Raw genomic sequence first — 17,436 nt, forward strand, 5'->3', positions numbered from 1 at the left:
CAGTTTTTATTTTCCAGCAGCTGAGGGAGTACATACTCAGCAAAGGGGTCACGTAGTTCAGGTCTGTTTGCTGAAGGATTTCTAGGACTGGAAGCCCTTTGGAGCAAGCAAGGTGTTCCTGAAGGTAGTGCCAGCGTGCTTTGGGAACCACTCTAAGCATCCATCAAACCCAACAACTTTTGGACACATGGGAAGAGCTGGCTCCTGCCCTAAGTTATAGTGAGGAGGGCAAAAAAAAACCACACACATTTTATTCTTCCTAAGTACCTGGCTCCCTGAGGCACTACTGTTCACTATAGAGTTTTCTATTTCTTGCTCCTGCCTCTCCTGTGCTTTTTGTGCAGTCTGTACTCCACCTGCACCAGATGAAAAGAATGCCCCATACGATGCAGCTTGTGATCTGACAATTGAAAACAAGGGGCTTTTTTGGCTGAGTTAGTTTTCTGCCAGATCACTGACATGGCTTTGCATGGGGTTGTATGAGAGCAGTCAGCACAGCGCACTGCAGAGGACATGCCAACACATGGCCAGGGTGACTGTGACATGAAGGGCAAAGCCAAAGTGGTTCTAGTCTAGAACTGGCTTAGGCTGCTTTGTCATTATGGCTGAGGATGTTGAGTCTTAGAGCCACAGCTGAGCCTGAGCTAACGGGCACAGGAGTGGCAAGGCTTGGCCACGGGGCAAATTGCACTGCGGCAACTGGCTCCAAAAAACCAGCTGCTTGTCTGAAGAGCTGAAGAAGGAGCAGGGAGTGCACAGGAATGCAGGCGTCTAAAAGTGAGACAAACTTAGCTCTGGCTCATCCAGGGAAAATTTACCACTCATGGGGAGCAGCGAAATTACTTTTAGGGATTATGTTATCTGCTCACAGCTTGCTGTTTTCTTTTCCGACTGAGACATCTCAGATAATCAGAGTGTTGAATTACTTGCGTGACCACAGTCTTAATCACTTGAAACTAACCTTTAGGATATACTCTCAATCCTTTTTGTCTGCCGTGAGGATTTGTGAAGCATGCATCAGTAAGATATCCAATAATGTAAAGAAAAAGAAGCATTACAGAGTTTATGTCAGCTTGACAGCTCCAACTTGCATGTTTGAAAACTGGTAATATGTATCATAATTAGTGCTAACATCAGTTAATGTAATAATGGGTATGTTATTTTGGTATATTCCACTTCAGAACCTCAGATAATTTGCATGCTCTGTGTACAAGATAATTTTCTATGGTTAGTATTGTACATGTATTTGTGCTATATCCCAATTTTCCCAATATCTGTGTATAACTGATCATTCTGAAGTACAATATTTTAGAGTGTAAAATGCGTTTGACTTTAAAAAATGCCAAACCTATAAAATACAACACGTTCAGCAGGTGTCCATGCTGGGAATGCTAATGTTTTACAATGACCCTGTGACATGTGGAATCTCTCTTTCCTCTTGCAAAAGTGTGAGGTGTTCATTACAGGATAGAGCAGACAAAAGAGAATGTGCTTCAGTTTGTCTCATGTAGATGAGGAAAAATCACTGTGCAATACTATGCTGGTATTTTGAGTGTGCTAAACAAATTATAATGCAGTATTAGACTGTTAAAAATACTGTTACTATATAGGGTAAATACCATTCAGACAACATCATGGTTCTTTGGGAAAAGCAAGAATTGTGCATATATTTATTTGTAAGTAAACAAGAACAAGCTTCACAGCTGCTAGTTCAATTCATATTCCTGGAATCAAGCTGTAAACAAATGCTTGTATTTTTGTTTTAGAGGGTGGATGAGGTTCGGTAGCTTTCCATTGGTCTAAAAGAAGGAACATCTGTTGTGGCCATAAAAAACTTGATGATCAAGTTTACCACATCCCACATTAGCAACATTAGGTATTTATGCTGAAATCCAAATCGGACTGAACTCGTTGAAAGTTTTACTGTTAAATTCAGGGTGGCCTGGATTTCAAGCCAAAATCCAAAGCTTTAAAAACAATAGCACAGTGAGTATTAAAAACAAAAGTGGGCTGTTGCTGTGTGTAGGAGCTATACACTGGCTTGCCTAAAATAACATTCCAGTCTGGTTTACAAATAGCTTTATATTAGGAAGTATGTATCCAGATATAAATGCTACAAAAGTGGATTGTATGTTTAGAAAGAACGTGTGATAAGGGCTTCTTTGATCAGATTACAATATCAATATTGTCACAGAGCAGAAGAATTTTAAAGATCTCAGGAAGAGAAATGGTCTAAGTCACTGAAGCGTATTGTCTTCTTTAACCATGAAAGGTTCAAGGATGCCACTATGTCTTGTACATTTCTTATAAAGGGAAAAGAAATGCAGGATAGGTGGATTCAGAAAAGCAAAGCTTTCTCCCTGTAGACATACTGTTCCCACCACTTAACAGTTAATCATAGTGTGGGCAAAATTTTGTTATCCAGAGCAGACTGAGTCAGAAAATAGGAGCTTAATGTTCCCTTTAGATTTGGTTACATCATGTACAAAACTTGGAATTAAATCTGAATTTTTTCACACAGAATGTTTATTCCTCAGGACCTTTTCCCCCTTCCTTTCTCTGCCAGCTGTGTGTTAGCTATTTGACCTAGCAGTTAAGACCTCAACATTTGTCCAAACGCTGTGAACCTGTAACCCAAAAGGGCAAGGTAAAAGCCGTGCTTAGAGCTCAGATACATTCACTGAGAAGGCAGCTGTGGCTATTTGAGACATTACTGCCCCCAGTTCTTTGTACCTGCCAAAGCTGCTTGCCCTGCCTTTCATGGCAGAATGAGACGTTAAGTGCCTCCGAGCTGTTGCAGTGTAAAGTCCAAGAGCTCAACTCAAGCTGCCCCGACCCCTTTGGCATTTTATGCTTTAAACACTGGGCTTTCTCCTGAAGCACCTTAGAATTATCTGTGTTTTCAGTCTGCTGACTCCACAATGTGGGTGGCATCCTCTGGGAGAGAGGCAGTAATATTTTAAACTGACACAGTTATTTTCAAAACAATCACTTTCATGCGCCATTACCCACAGAGGCTGGTACGAGCTTTGCTAGCTTTAGACTGCTTGAACAAAACAGTGCTTTTCTATCTGGGGCAGATTTTCATCTGTGCTCTGAAAGTGGCAAGAATGCAGCGAGGGCTCAGTTGTATTCTGTATTTTTGCCTTTTTTTTTAAACAAGAAACATCAGTTAGCTCCAAGAAAAGATTGAAAACTTCCTGATTTAAGCATTGCCAATTAAGGCAACTAGCTGTTTAAAAGACAGGGCTGGATAAACTCGCATTTCTTTCTTTGGTTTGGCTCTCTGAAGAGTTACATAAAAGTTATCAGCTATTATGGGGCTCCTTGAAGTTTGTACTGCAGAATGTAAACAGAGAATTAAGTCTCTGGTGTTACTGATATCCAAAACTTAACATGCAAAACTTACTGACTGCTTGCTCTCTCTTTGATACTCAGACTTCTTAGACGCAAGAAAAGCATCAAATATTGGACATCATATCTTGGAGAAAAATGCCTTGAACCCCTCCCATTCCTCTAATACAAAAATCCTGGCTCAACTATGCTCTTTTATTTCTTACACCATTAAATTTACGTGCGTACTTTAATATGGTCATGTATTTCACATTAGACTGTAGGTCAATTGTTACACTTGTATCATTTCTGTGGTAGCAGCATCGTTATGGTCATAATGTTATCCAGCTTGAAAAGATTCGTGCTGAAAAGGGCTTGATCACATAGATGTCCCATCAAGACACTTGGTGCTAACCCAGCTCTATTACTGACACTATGAGCCTTTTTTTGTTATATTTGTTTAATTGTTGTATTATTTGTTATATTATATTTGGTTGTGTCTTATATGTCTAGTTCCTTCCTCCCTCTAAAAGGCAGATTTTGCTCACTTAAAGTCAGATAAATTCAGCAATTGATTTCATAGCATGACTTACTAACTGGGCAATAAACACAGATAGCCCAGAGTGGAAGGAAGAAGTGATCATAAGATGCGAACAGCTTAAGCCTCTATTGATGCCAGCTCCTCTCTACAGCCTGAGCAGTAAGCTACCTTACCTTCAGGAGGGACAGGAGCATGCACATCAACAGTTACTGCTGGCTTTCCTGCTGTGCATTCGCTGGCTGACTCACGGACCACTTGTGCTGTGTGCAGCACAGAAAACAAGGGCACAGAAAACAGGCAGGTGTACAATGATCAAAACCTGCAGGCTCTTTGCCCATCGTTGCTAACTTCCCCCCCACTACCTGTAAAAGAGAGTTAATACATCTCCATACTCATGAGACCAAGTGTTCCCCCTGTTAAATCTTTAAAGAGCTAAAGAGAAAGCAAAAGTGTAGCACAAATCTCTATGCATTTAACTGCTCCTCTCGTCTGCCAATTTTAAAAGTGATTGATAATATTTTCAATATTTATGATAATGCAAATATAAGTGAAAAATGAAAACTAGACTGTGCTAATGAAAAAAACAAACTGATCTTTCCTGATGTTCAAACGCCCCTTTACTAACATATGTATGCCACTAGTTATATACAGTGACATCCTATACTGTTGGAAATAAAGTTTAATTCTGCTATTGATTCAAACAGAACCACAGTCAGGCCCCAGCTCTTTTATCCCCTTGGAGGAAGAAAGTATTTTGCAGCTCTTACAGGTCTTTATTTTGAATCCATTGAGTCTGTGAAGTATAACAGCTCTTTGTTCGTAGACAGTATCTATCTGTGGGTTAAACAGACAGAAGATGACCGCTCAAACAATTCAATATTCAATTTTCTATTGTCAAATTTCAATTTAACTGTAGATGGAGATTTTTGTCTCATTAAAAAATATGTGAAAGCCTCTAGTTTGTTCCATATGAGTATACTATTTTGCAGATAGACAGCAAAATTATGATGTATTTACAGTCCACAGGAATCTTAAATGGATTACTTCTGTTAGGCCTCACAAATTACTATTAAGTACTTTGTAGTGGATTTAGTGGTACTGAGGAGCTATTGAGACAGTAAACCAGCAGCTTGCTGTGTCTAATTGCAAATCTCTTTACCCCCAAAGCTTTTTTGTTATTAATTTTTTAAAATCTGGAGTATGATATATTGCATAATCATAAATACACTTGTATTAAGTGTTGACATTTTCCATAATACCCTGGGAAATTACATTAAAAAGAGTCATTATTTTTGCTCCCATTACTGAACAGATTTGTACCAATCATGCAAATACAAACACAACAAGCCTTACGGGTGTTCATTAATAATGATTATTTGCTTGGGATATTAATTTCAAAATAAACATTTGCAAACCCATATTTTATCTATTCACAGTGGGAATATATAAAGCAATAACACGCTGGCAATAGCCGTTGTAACACACAATGATTTTTTAGTCTTTATTTAATTTATGTGGTATCATACCCTCAAGTAAACTCAAAGTATATTTGCATTAGCCACATATACTCCAGGGTTTACTGATGACAAGAAGAGGTTTACGAGTATAGTGAATTTGCAGATTTGTTTGAGTATATATCAGAGCACAGTAATCACTGTGAAATGGAACCAATATGGCTTTTTATTTTTTTTAATCTAAGGAAACTAGGACATCCAGTATATCCAGAAACCTGTGAAAAAGTACTGAGAACCACAAACAGCTGTGATCAAACTGCAGTACTGAACAAGCTAGTCGAATCCATTTTTGTTTCAACTAATGGTTAAAATGATTTTGAGGTGAAGTCATGCATTGCACAGTGACATCTGGCAAACCTAGGTAATGTGTTCTAGTTGTTTCTAGTCCGAGAGAGCTTGATCTTTAGTTACCCTAGCCTGTTCGTTGCTGCCTAGAGTTAAGCTACTTTGGTTTTAGGCACATCATAGAGACCCTGAGTTGCAATTTGTTCAAGTACCTCGTAACCTTATTACCTTCTCTTAGTTTATTATAAATCTCAGAGCTGGTCTGTGCAATTACACTTTACAGAGATTTGACTCTGTTTCTACTGTCCCAAATCTTTTCATGAAACAAGAGGCAGAGGTGGCTCAACATTAGCAGAAGGAAGATGGTTATACCTCAAACAGCATCCTGTTAGTAGAAAGGTGGCCAGGGCCAGTTCCTATAATTAGCAAGTGCATCTCCTACATTCTCACGCACAATATTCATGCACCAACAAATACTTGTGTGCTCTGTAGTATGTTTTATGTATGTTTTGTACCACATGTGACCTCCCCTCTCCTTAGCAATGCTGCTTACCGTATCACATACCAAAGGCACTTGTTAGGACTTGTGTGTGATGCCAGTGATGCATCCCCTATTCACCCATGCAGAGATGCGCCTTTCCAGAAATCTGCCCATGAATGTCAACACTTGAAGTCAAGAGCACTATTAAAAGAATATAATAAAAATCATCCTTGCAGTGTGTGGGTAATCCCTGCTGAACAGGCATGTGGGAAAGAGCTGAGGGTGCTGTGCATTCATGTGGACATGAAATGCTCTTTATTTCACATGCTCACCATTAGAGAACAAAAGAAGCAAATTTAACTGGAGATTGACAAGACCCATGTCTGGGACTGATCACTTCCCTCAGCTTTCAACAAGGCTGCTGGAGAGGCGGTAGGCAGACAGACATGATCACCTCTTTGCTGAACACAGTGTTGCCCAGGATTCACCATCAGCAAAAACATTACACCCTTCTTGTTGCATTCCCTCCCCACTCACTTACACTCACCTCTAGAATATGACTCCGAGACCTGCACTCTGTTGCTAAAAACATTACCTGATTGCATGAGCTCTTGTGATTAGTAGTCTCACTACATACAACAGCTAGGTAGAGCAAAAGCGTATTAAAAATACACATTAAACTGCAGGATACCATAGGGAATCTGGAAACTTCTGTGGCTTTTAAGTGTGAACAGATGGCACAGAGTGACCTACTTTGGAATAAATAAATAAATAAAGAGAGGCTAAAGTTGCTCTGGCGAGGATTGCCTGTGCTGGTAGTGGGAAGCTGCGGTGGCTGTGGGGCTGGCAATGGGGTGTCTGGAGGCTGCCAGCTGACTTCACAGCCCAGGCGTCATTAGTATGTGCTGGCTGTTCTGTAGCCTACTCTATATGTGCCGGTAATATTAATCTGGGTTCCCTAGCAGCAGGTGCCTCTCTAGCATGATTACTTTGCAGATTGGCAAAAAGTCCAAGGTTTGAGTGACTTGAAAGAGCAAAATGAAATCTCCAACCCAAGCAATATCGTTGCTGGAGTCAGGCTGGGTATTGATTGTACAGTATGGCTTTTTACTTTTAATAGATACTTAAGAAAAAATGACTTCATTCTCCAAAAGAAAAAAAACCAGCCCAGTACTTTCGACTGGCACCACAGACATAAAAGTAATTGTCAGATTTTTCCACTCTCCTGTTACAGTTACTGTAAGGTATACACCATCTATTAGTACTACTGCTAATTTCAATGGGGAAATCTCTAAAATGTGTTATTCCTGTAACATCAAGCGTCCTCACTCTCCTCACTAGCTGTTTTGTAAATTCCACCTATTTTCACTATTATATCTGGCCTTTTCCAGAACTTTCCTTAAACAAAGAGCACATAAATCCTTCCAAAAGTATAAAGGAAAATTAAACTTGGATAAAATGTGATACTGTGAGACACAATGTATGAACAGGTCAGGTAATTTACTGAGCTCTGCTTGTTGTGTAACATGCTTGTGAAACTCAGTACCAGCATGTATCCACTTGATTTTATGGGCAGTTAATGCAGAACTACTGTTTGCCACCAGGCAAACAGAATAGGTTATCTTAAGCCTGCTGAGCATCCTCTTTGTGAAACAATGTAACAAATGAATTATCCAGTATAGATCATTTGCTTTTTCTCATCTGTTCAAATTTTTACAATCTAAATCCGTATAAACATCCAGTTCAATTATGAGTACAGAGTATGTGCTTGGCTGCCTGTGTGTAACATAAGGATATGCTTTCCCACCAATCTGGGACAAATCCTCCCAAGGGACACTAGGATAAATATCAATTTGTTTTTAGATGGCAGTTGCAGAATTAAAACACTCCGCACAAGATCCATTGTGATTTTCTTAAATCCTTCTGCTCATTCTTAAACATTTTGTATCTTTCAGACCTTTTAACTCAACATGCAGAAAACAGGGACAGATTGATGTCAAAGCTTTCCCAAACCATTAGCATTATGGAGCTATATTTAAACTCTGACAGGGAGAATCCTGTATGATAAGAAGTGGTTGAAGGCACTCAGTCATCCAAGCCTCTGCCAGACTCCATTTCAGATGATTGGAACTGACCCTGAGTAGACTGTAGCTGACTCTGCTGTGAACAGCAGGATGGCCTGGAGGACTCCTGAGGTCCCTTCCAGCTTGGATTACATCATGGTCAGATATTGGGAACTACTCTTTGCATTAGACTTTACTATGGTGAACCTTAGCAAAGTGATTTTTCTGGAGTGCTAAATGCACTTTCCAAACCTCCAAACATTGCAAAACCAGTGCAGATAGACCTGCTGGTCTCCCCATGGTGTTGTTATTTAGCTTACATGAGAAACACCTCAGATATCCCACCTTGGAACCACACATCTGCCTCAATGGAGAAGACGAAATTATTTCCTCAAGTAACTCATAGATATCATAAAAATATATGTCTAATTTCCTACAACAGCTGTGACATCTCTTTGTGATTCTTCACAGCCTTCTCACAGGGCAGGTCTTGCCCCTGTCCATTGGGTGACCACCATCTGTCCCATTTGTCTCCATAGTGCTCATTGTGGGATACAAACTACATATGTGGAGAATGAAAATCATAAAGGCATATATAGCGTTTATGGAGAAATTTTTAGTAACTTCCTGGTTAACATGCTAAGGCCCTGAGCATGAAAACAAGTTCAGTATGTGCTTAATTTTGTTACGAGTTGTCACCTCAGTAAGTCCACTCACTAATAGAAAGAATAAGCATGTGTGAAAGTATCCATAGAGTCAGGCCTGAGGCCTTACAGTGACATCTTCTGAGACTGACTGCATATGGTGTGCATTTTTTGCACTTGCTTTCTCTTGGAAGTGCCTCTCTGAGCACTTTGAATGCTCGCTCCTGGGCACTGCAGAAGCCCTGCTGTCTGGACAGGAGACCCACACTGTGAAGTGGCCGGGGCAGGAGACCTGTCTGGACATGAAGTAGAGGTCCCAGGGTAAGGGGGAATTTATCTCATCCAGTGTCGTAAGGGATTAAATCATTAACAAAGCTTTATTTAGCTTCGTGGCTAAGATGGCCCTAAATTTTCATTTGTTGCCTACCTCCTCTGCTTTTATCTCCTGCAGGTTCTGTGCTTATACAGGAATATTCTATTTGCATGCAGGATGTATGAAAAAAGGTCTTATGAAATCACTTTGAACAGAGGCCTGCATTCACAAAAGATGTCGGTACCTAATTTATTCTGAGGAGATGGTAGGGGCAATACAGTCTCTCAAATGTTTTCTTACATTTATTTCGCTGATGATATCACTCAACTCACAGCAATGTTTTTTATTCTTCACACGACTAATTTTGTAGCACAAATCCAGAGATGTCAGACTGCAGAAGTTTGAATGCAGAAACTATTGTTAAATATGAAAAATGGTGGTGTGTGGTAGATAGATATGAGACCAAGCTCCTTATGCTTCAATAGATTTCAAAGTGGAAAGTGATAAATATGAACACTGTTCCACAGAATCAACAAGATAGCTCAAAGATACATGCCTAAGATGTAATTTCTGCAATTAAAATACTGTAGCTTTACTGAAGAAGTGCTGTAATAATACTGTATCTGTTTTGCCAGTCAGAGATTAGACAACACTCTCACAGCCAGTCTCAGTTGCACTCCAGATCACTTCCAAGATGCTGTAGATCAAGAGACTGATCAAAGACAAAGTCACAGTCCGAGTCATTAAGGGAAAATCAAAGTATGTGGAAAAACCAGGCTCAAGCTCCTGACAATGGTCCTTCAGTTCAGGAACAAAATATTTTCTTCTTCAGTGCTGAGACCTCCATCCCAGTCTCCCCAAAGGAACACACTGACATTCAAAGTAAAGCATGATGTGAGGAAATGTTACAACATCAAAATTCTCTCTTTTTCTCCACCTCTCAGTTTCTGTCATGAAGGTGGTTATTGACTGGCATCTGAAGATGACTGACACCCATTTCAAATAGTTAAATTTCTCAGGAGGATAAAACATCATGGATTATAAAGTTGTTTGAGAGTTAGTAACCTTATGATAACCCATTTGCTGTCTTCAAATGAATACAATGAAGAATCTCACTGATACTTGGTATTTCATTTGAAGGGGATGTCCTCAGAACTCTAAATTTGGACTTACACTTAAGTCTGTCCACTGGCAAGAGAAAATTTGGCCTGACACAGTGATGCTGCAAGAACTCCATTAAGATTGTTCATGTGAGGAATCAGAGTACAAACTGAAGTTCCCTTCTGTTTCTTATGTTCTGTACCTAAATGATGTTTAAGTGCCTGTGACATAGAAGTGATGTCACGAGTGCCTCCAGAACTGCCAGAAACCTGTTAAAAGCTTTGGTGATTCCAAAAAATAGCAAACTTGGCAAAAGGCCAGCCTGATCCATGCTCTGAACTTCAGTTAGCCCATCCAGGTTAGATGAATAGTCAGGCTGGTTTCACAGGGTGTGAAAAAAAGCTTGTGTTAAGTGAACACACAGGTAAAACACAGTATCCATATGGCATCTCATATACAAATGCTGTTTAAAAAGGTAACTAAAAAATGCATTTATGCATACAAAGTCATATTTTGCTGTAATGAAACCTGGCATGTACCTGAACTCCTCACTTTTACATACTCCTGAATGGTGTCCTCATTATATTATAACTGTATTTTGAAAGTACGTTGCATTAGAAGGCAAACACTGGGAAAGAATTTGTGCCGGTAGCAGGTTTTGTACTTAACCTCGGCTTGGTTTTGACCAAATGGATAATTATTTTTGGTGATAAATAAGGAATATTGGACTATTCTTCAGTTAAAAGTATTACGGAAATTTTGATGACTGTTGAGGATGAGGTTTAGACAGAAGTGTCTAACTTTTAGGCCCTCGATTTATGACATATTCTACACTGTATCCTACGATAAAAACACAGGATGGAGAGCAACAATATACAGTTTTACTCCTAGTTATTGCAATTTCCTCCAAAGTTCATAAGTTCACAGTAGGAATTATGTTCTTCTGTATTTTTAAAACCCCAGGGACACAGTAATTAATATGTCATAAGTCTGTGTTTTACACTATCTGCCAAAAGTGCACTGGATGTTTTCTTTTAGAAACGGAGGCTTCCTGTCTAATCATTTTGTCTTAATCTTCCAGCTGCCTTTTTGATAAAACACAAGCTGAAGAAAACCCAAAACATCAACTGTTTTTCTTCTATTCTTTCTTGTTTGCTATCTTTTCAGTGTTCTAATGCAACAGTATAACAATAATTCAACAATATTTTGTCCTACTAAATTACTGACTGATGTTCACTTAAAACAAGTGTATTACACTGAACACAAATACAGACTCAAGCTGCTACTTTTGCTGCATTTTCCATCTGCAGAGCCTTTCCCCCAAACTGCCTGATGACATCCCATAGATTATTCTGACTCACTGGGATCTCACAAAGCCTCTGCCTAACACAGGTATTAGCAACAGTAAGTATTAGCAGTGGACATCAACTCAATGAAGCAGCAGAGTAAAGGAGATATAGAAAATTTTTAAGGGTGGTTCTGCCTGCACGTGAACTAATGAAAAATAAATACAGGGAAGGATTGATTTAATCTGTTTACATAACTCACTTAAAATTAACTTGCAATTAGGACCTCACCGGGAATTACTCAGTGATTATACCCTCCGGGACCCTTATATAAGCATGGGTTCTGGGAAAGGCTGTAGTGAGGAGCGATGGCCTGCTGCTCCCGAAACGGGTCCTTTCTGTGCCACCCCTGCGAAATGCCAAAGCAAGCCACTAGAGGGAACTCAGCCTATGACCTACGAGGCCTTGGCACTGCACTTTCCCTGCTACTCAACTTCCACCTTTAAGTTATTTCCATATGCGTACTTAAAGCATACGCTTTAAAGAAATCTGCCACAGTAACTCCATCTGTTAAAGCGAATGTACCAGTGTTCTTCTGTATCGCACATGCACATGATGCATTTCATCTTTTATATTAGTAGTAATGTAGTTTTTTAACTTTTTCTCTCAATTATTTTCTTTCCTCATCATTTCTTTGTCTGTGTGGTGTCAACGCTCTCTGGAAATGAACCAAAAAATTACCGAAGGTGCTTCTGGTCACTAGTGGGTGTGTAGAACACATTCCTTGCATTTCTGAAAAGAGGGGGACTTGGGAGTAGGAAATTGGGGAAGGGTGGAGACTTCCTAGAGATCCTTAAAAGGTGAGGTCAAGGAAGCTGGATGGAACTGAGGAAGACAACATGGAGAAAGGTTTCTCAGTGAGCAAAGAGCTCCTTCCTTTGGTCATCACACACTGGTTTTCTGCTCCTTCACCTTGTTCAGTATCTGCGCAGAGGGAAAGCACCATCCTTCACAGTCCTCAGGGCTCAGCCCACACAACCGTCTCAGTAATGTTAAATGTAAGTGAAGCCCTTCCTAAGAAAATTGTGACTAAGCTGGCATTTGGATCAAGACTGCAAGATTGGATTAAAATTACTTTTACCCTTCCCCCCGCATTTTCACATTGTGTCACCACGGTATTTGAAAAGTAGGGCATGTTTGTGTTAAAAATGGTATAAAAATGCAACAGTTTGGAAGAGTGCAAGTAACAGCAAGCTATAATAGCAATACAGGTTAACTCTTCAGTGTTGCCACAGGGGGAAGGAATAAAACCAGCCTGTCTTGCCTGTACATAAGTTTCTGTTTCATCTCAGGGATATTTAGGTGTGGAGGTTGCCTTCCCACTGGGTGCTACTTTTGGGGCAGTGGAGGGAAAACCACCTTTTGTTGGAAGGCTGCTTTCTCTGAATGCTCTGAAATACACCAAGATGTTGCCATCAATTCTGGCACATTTCACAGGATTATAGAGGATGGTGACTGCGTGATTCAGATGGGGGTCACCAGAACTGGGGATTCTCTCCTGATCCCTCTCTTCACCCCAACACTTCCTAAAGGCAGGAATTTCAATGAGTATGTTACTTGTTCATTCTTGTTCATTCTCAGCTATGGCTCTCCAGAGCTTTGACGTTTATCTTGAACAGCATGGTAGTCAGAAAAAAACATACAGTGAAAGAAAAGAAACAAAAATTATTGAAAAATAAGGAGTGAAAATTAGAAGTTGTGAAAATAGGCATTTAATTCTGCACAGGCATAGTTAGTTGATCACAGTTACCTGTGTGGAGGACAAAGTAATGGCACCTATGTTGCCATTTTCTCTTTATGGAAGTTAACTTACTTGCAGCAAGAAGTCATATGGCTGCTGTTGAATTTGATCTCTATTATTATAAATCTGAAATTCTACCCTTGGCAAAAATGGGAGAAAACTGTTGGTTCCATGTTAAAACTTTTGGGATATTTGCTTAAGAAGGACTGGCTGGTGGCAGAGAGAGACTGGGTCACTCATGAACTTCACCTTCTGTCCTGCTGTATGAAGATCCTCTCTCTTGGGAGAGACTAGGCCTCTTTCTGTCTTCCAGGATCTAATGAGAGCCAAAAGATAAAGCAAATGTAAACTCACAAGACTACGAGGGTACAGTGCACACCCATGGCCCCCTCAGCCAGCTGCTGGCTGCAGCATGTTTGCACAGCAGTGGAGAGCAGTGGCCAACAAGCAGAAACTCTTTACCATCAGCCTTCCCCACTGTTGGCTGTGGGGAGAGGACAGAGAGAATGAGCTGGAAACGACAGTGGTGTCTATAGGTTATATATCGTACCAAAGGGTCAAAAGCAGGGGTGGAGAAAAGTGTAACAGTCATCTTTCACGTGCAAATTACTAAAGCTATTGTGTAATAAAACTGTACATAACACAAAACCTGAATGCAGCCTGATTTATCCTACCAGCCCTATCAATGACTACAAATGCCAAACATTTCAGAGCAAAACATTATATTAATTCCATTTTACATACTACACAGTGAGATGACGAAGACTTGTAGGTCACACAGCAACCACATTTACTAGCAAAGGGAAAACCTGGCTGCAGCTCCAGAAACTGTGGCTCTCTTCCTGGGTTAGTGAAGCATCTACTGAGTGATCTTAAGCAAGCCAGCTTACTTCTGTATGCCTGTTTTTCCAGCTGTAAAACATAAAAGCTGCAATCACTCACGTACGTACTTCACCTGACCACTTCTAAGAACCTGCGGAAACCTGAGAGAAGTAACCACTTGTGCAGGATTTGGTGATACCTAAAGCAGTGCTAGCCATTAGGAATGCTGTACCAAGGTACAATTCTTAGTAATGAATAATAGGTACTGATCAGACAGAGAAAAAGTCAGTTACAAGACTTGCCAGCTCATACTGTCTTTCCCCAGATAGTCCCAGTCAAGAACTGGTAGCAAATTGCATTTCATCTAGTCATTAAAATTCCCTAAATTTGCAGCAACATCAGATACCTAGGGAGGTAATTTTTTCTTGCAGTTTCATTCCTTCCCACATAATTCAATGGTGATATCTATTCGCTTCTCTCTTACCTCTAAGTTGACCTTGTTTTTCAGGGTTTTTTTCCTAACTGTCTCATCAATTATTTTTATCTTATCACTCCTAGTACAGGACATAAAAATGTATCAGCACTTTATTCAGTGCTGGCATAAAAAGAATGTCTAAGATTTGGGCAAGGTCTATCAATCTACTACGCCATTAATTCCTATGCCATTAATGACCTGTTGATATTCTAAATATGACAACATGCAAGTTCTGAATATTCTGATGTTAGGAATGCAACTTACAGAAGATTCCTTTATATTTATATAAAAGAAAATTACAGATTTCAAGCTATATATTATTTTAAATAAGGGCTCACTTTATTCTTTCTCATGCAGCTATGCCACCAGGCAGTAAAGAACACAAGACTCAGGTGATGAGAAAAAACAAGAGAAAGGCCTGACTTTATCTACTAAGCCCTTTACTGAATGAAGCTCTAGGTCTTGTTTCAGGGAAGTAAAAACAAAGTAAATTGTATTTTGATGGCCGCTGCCATCACCACTTACAGGGACATTTGAAATTAAGGTTCATAGACCTACCTGATGAAAGCACACCGCTTCATTAAAGGAGTAAATGACATCTTTCATAGAAATCACATCTCCTCAAAACTTTATGCTTCATGACCTTAAGAATGGCAAAATGGCAATGACAATTACACCGCTTCTTGAAAGACATACAACCATATACTGAACTACAACTAAAGACTTAGCAAAGCCCTATAAATACAAGAAAAGTCCTTGATCCTCAAATAGTTCCTCTTTCAGGTATAGATTCCAGAAATCACACCAGTTTGCTCACCAGTGCCAACCTACAGCATAAGTGCACATAACTGGCGTGATTCTTGAACTGAAGACAAGGGCTTATGAACTACTTGGACTAAGCGACCGCATCTGCCACACACAAGCCTGAGTACGTGTAGCTTGTAGTAATGTCACCCAACTAATGTTAAACAGAAGTACCAATGCAGCGCTTCCAACAGTCAGGGCTTTGTAACATCTAAAGGCCTGCTTCCTGGGGGTTGAACAACTGAGGTTTTCTCACTTCACGGAGAAAAGGGTAGAGAGGAATGCTGACTTCAACACAGGCGAAGAAATACCTCTGCTAGGGCGTGTTCGCTGGGCAAATTAATTCCTCAGGATTTTTTTTTCCAAATTCAGCTGAATTCTTGGCCTTCCTGTCTTTGCTTTGATAACATTCTTCTGTACCCTTAATGCAAAAAAGTTCTCTACACTGCTGCTAACATTCTGTTGCTCAACTTCAGTAGTTAGGTCTTTTTATTGGATAATTTATTTCTCCTTAATTGATGGATGTTCCCTTTATTAGACTTTTCTATTGAATCAGCAGCTAAGTATTTCCTGCTACCAAAAATATCTCACACCGTGGTTCCTGTTCTACAAGGTATCATCAGATTTTCACAGTAAATGTTAACATTTTACAATCTTCATCTCTTACTTGTTTACCTCCTAGCCTCTTTAGGGTAAGGACAAGCCTATTCATAACATAAAAACTTCTTAGAAATTACAACAGAAGATAATTCCCCTTAAACAGTCAGAGAGACATATGATATGAAAAAAAAAATGAAGTATGCATTTTGAAATCAAAATTCAAAGAGTACAAGAAGTTGTAGAAGAAAATAAGGGATGTGTTTCACTGCATGATGGAAGTGGTAAGACTTTCTATGCAGAAATAAAAGTAAACTTATTTCTAAAACTACAATGAAAACCAATCTATAATCTTTAGGCTTCATATAATCTATAGGCTTCATATTTGATCTTAAGACTGGATAAAGCAGAAAAAAAAAATCCTGAAACATGGCAGGTAGCAAATGCTTTATAATGTAAAAGCTTAAAAAGTACCCCCTGAAAATAAGGACAACTGCTTAAAATGACACTACTTGGACAAAATATTAATCAGATGAAACAAAATTCGATTTTTGGAAAAATTTACCACCTCATACACAGACTACTCAAGAATTTAGCAGCATCTCTCCAGAGATTCTGGTGTAACGGAGTTCAAATGCACGTGGGATTTCTAGCTTCTGCTGCACTGGGAGGCAGAAGCATTTCAGCTTCAGTAGAGCACCAAGCCAGGAGTTATTAACTGAGCTGTCTGATGGGCTGAAACTCAGCCACGCATGAAAACCCAACAACAGATATTTCTGTGCTCCATGAAAGCTCATTTTTCAGTACCATCACCACATGACATTTAACTGTTTAAAAGTAAGCTGGTAGTTAACTCACACAGCTGATTCCCCTGCAGTTCTCACAGCATTGCACTGAAGGTTTTAAACGGAAAATATTTTCATTATCTAACCAAAATGCAGCATGTTCAGTATCCTTACCCTGACTGAAGTCAGACTTAATAAGCAATTCATTTAATTGCTGTACAGCAGACACATGACCAGCTGATGATAACACATCCACTAAGCTTGTTAATTCTCTTCCATAAGGGCTGTCCACTTCAGAAGACTACATGCTGTATTGCAAGAAGTCCTCCAAACATGACACTCGTGTTTTTCATTCATTTACTGGCTCTAAACTCAACCGACAGTATGCTCATCTAATACAATGCCTTGCCTTCAGGGAACTGGGAGGAGAAATTGGTCAAAGTGGAGGAAATCTTGAAAGTGAAAATAATTATGGGAAGTGACAAACTGGCTTCAGAATACAGTCCTAAGAGATGACGCTGCCCTGACTTTCAGGCAATCTTGCTGAAGTGTATGTGGCATGTAGGCCTAGTTGTATACACCAGCCCATTA

The sequence above is a fragment of the Strigops habroptila genome, chromosome 6, assembly GCF_004027225.2.
Source record: "Strigops habroptila isolate Jane chromosome 6, bStrHab1.2.pri, whole genome shotgun sequence".
Taxonomy (NCBI): Eukaryota; Metazoa; Chordata; class Aves; order Psittaciformes; family Psittacidae; genus Strigops; species Strigops habroptila.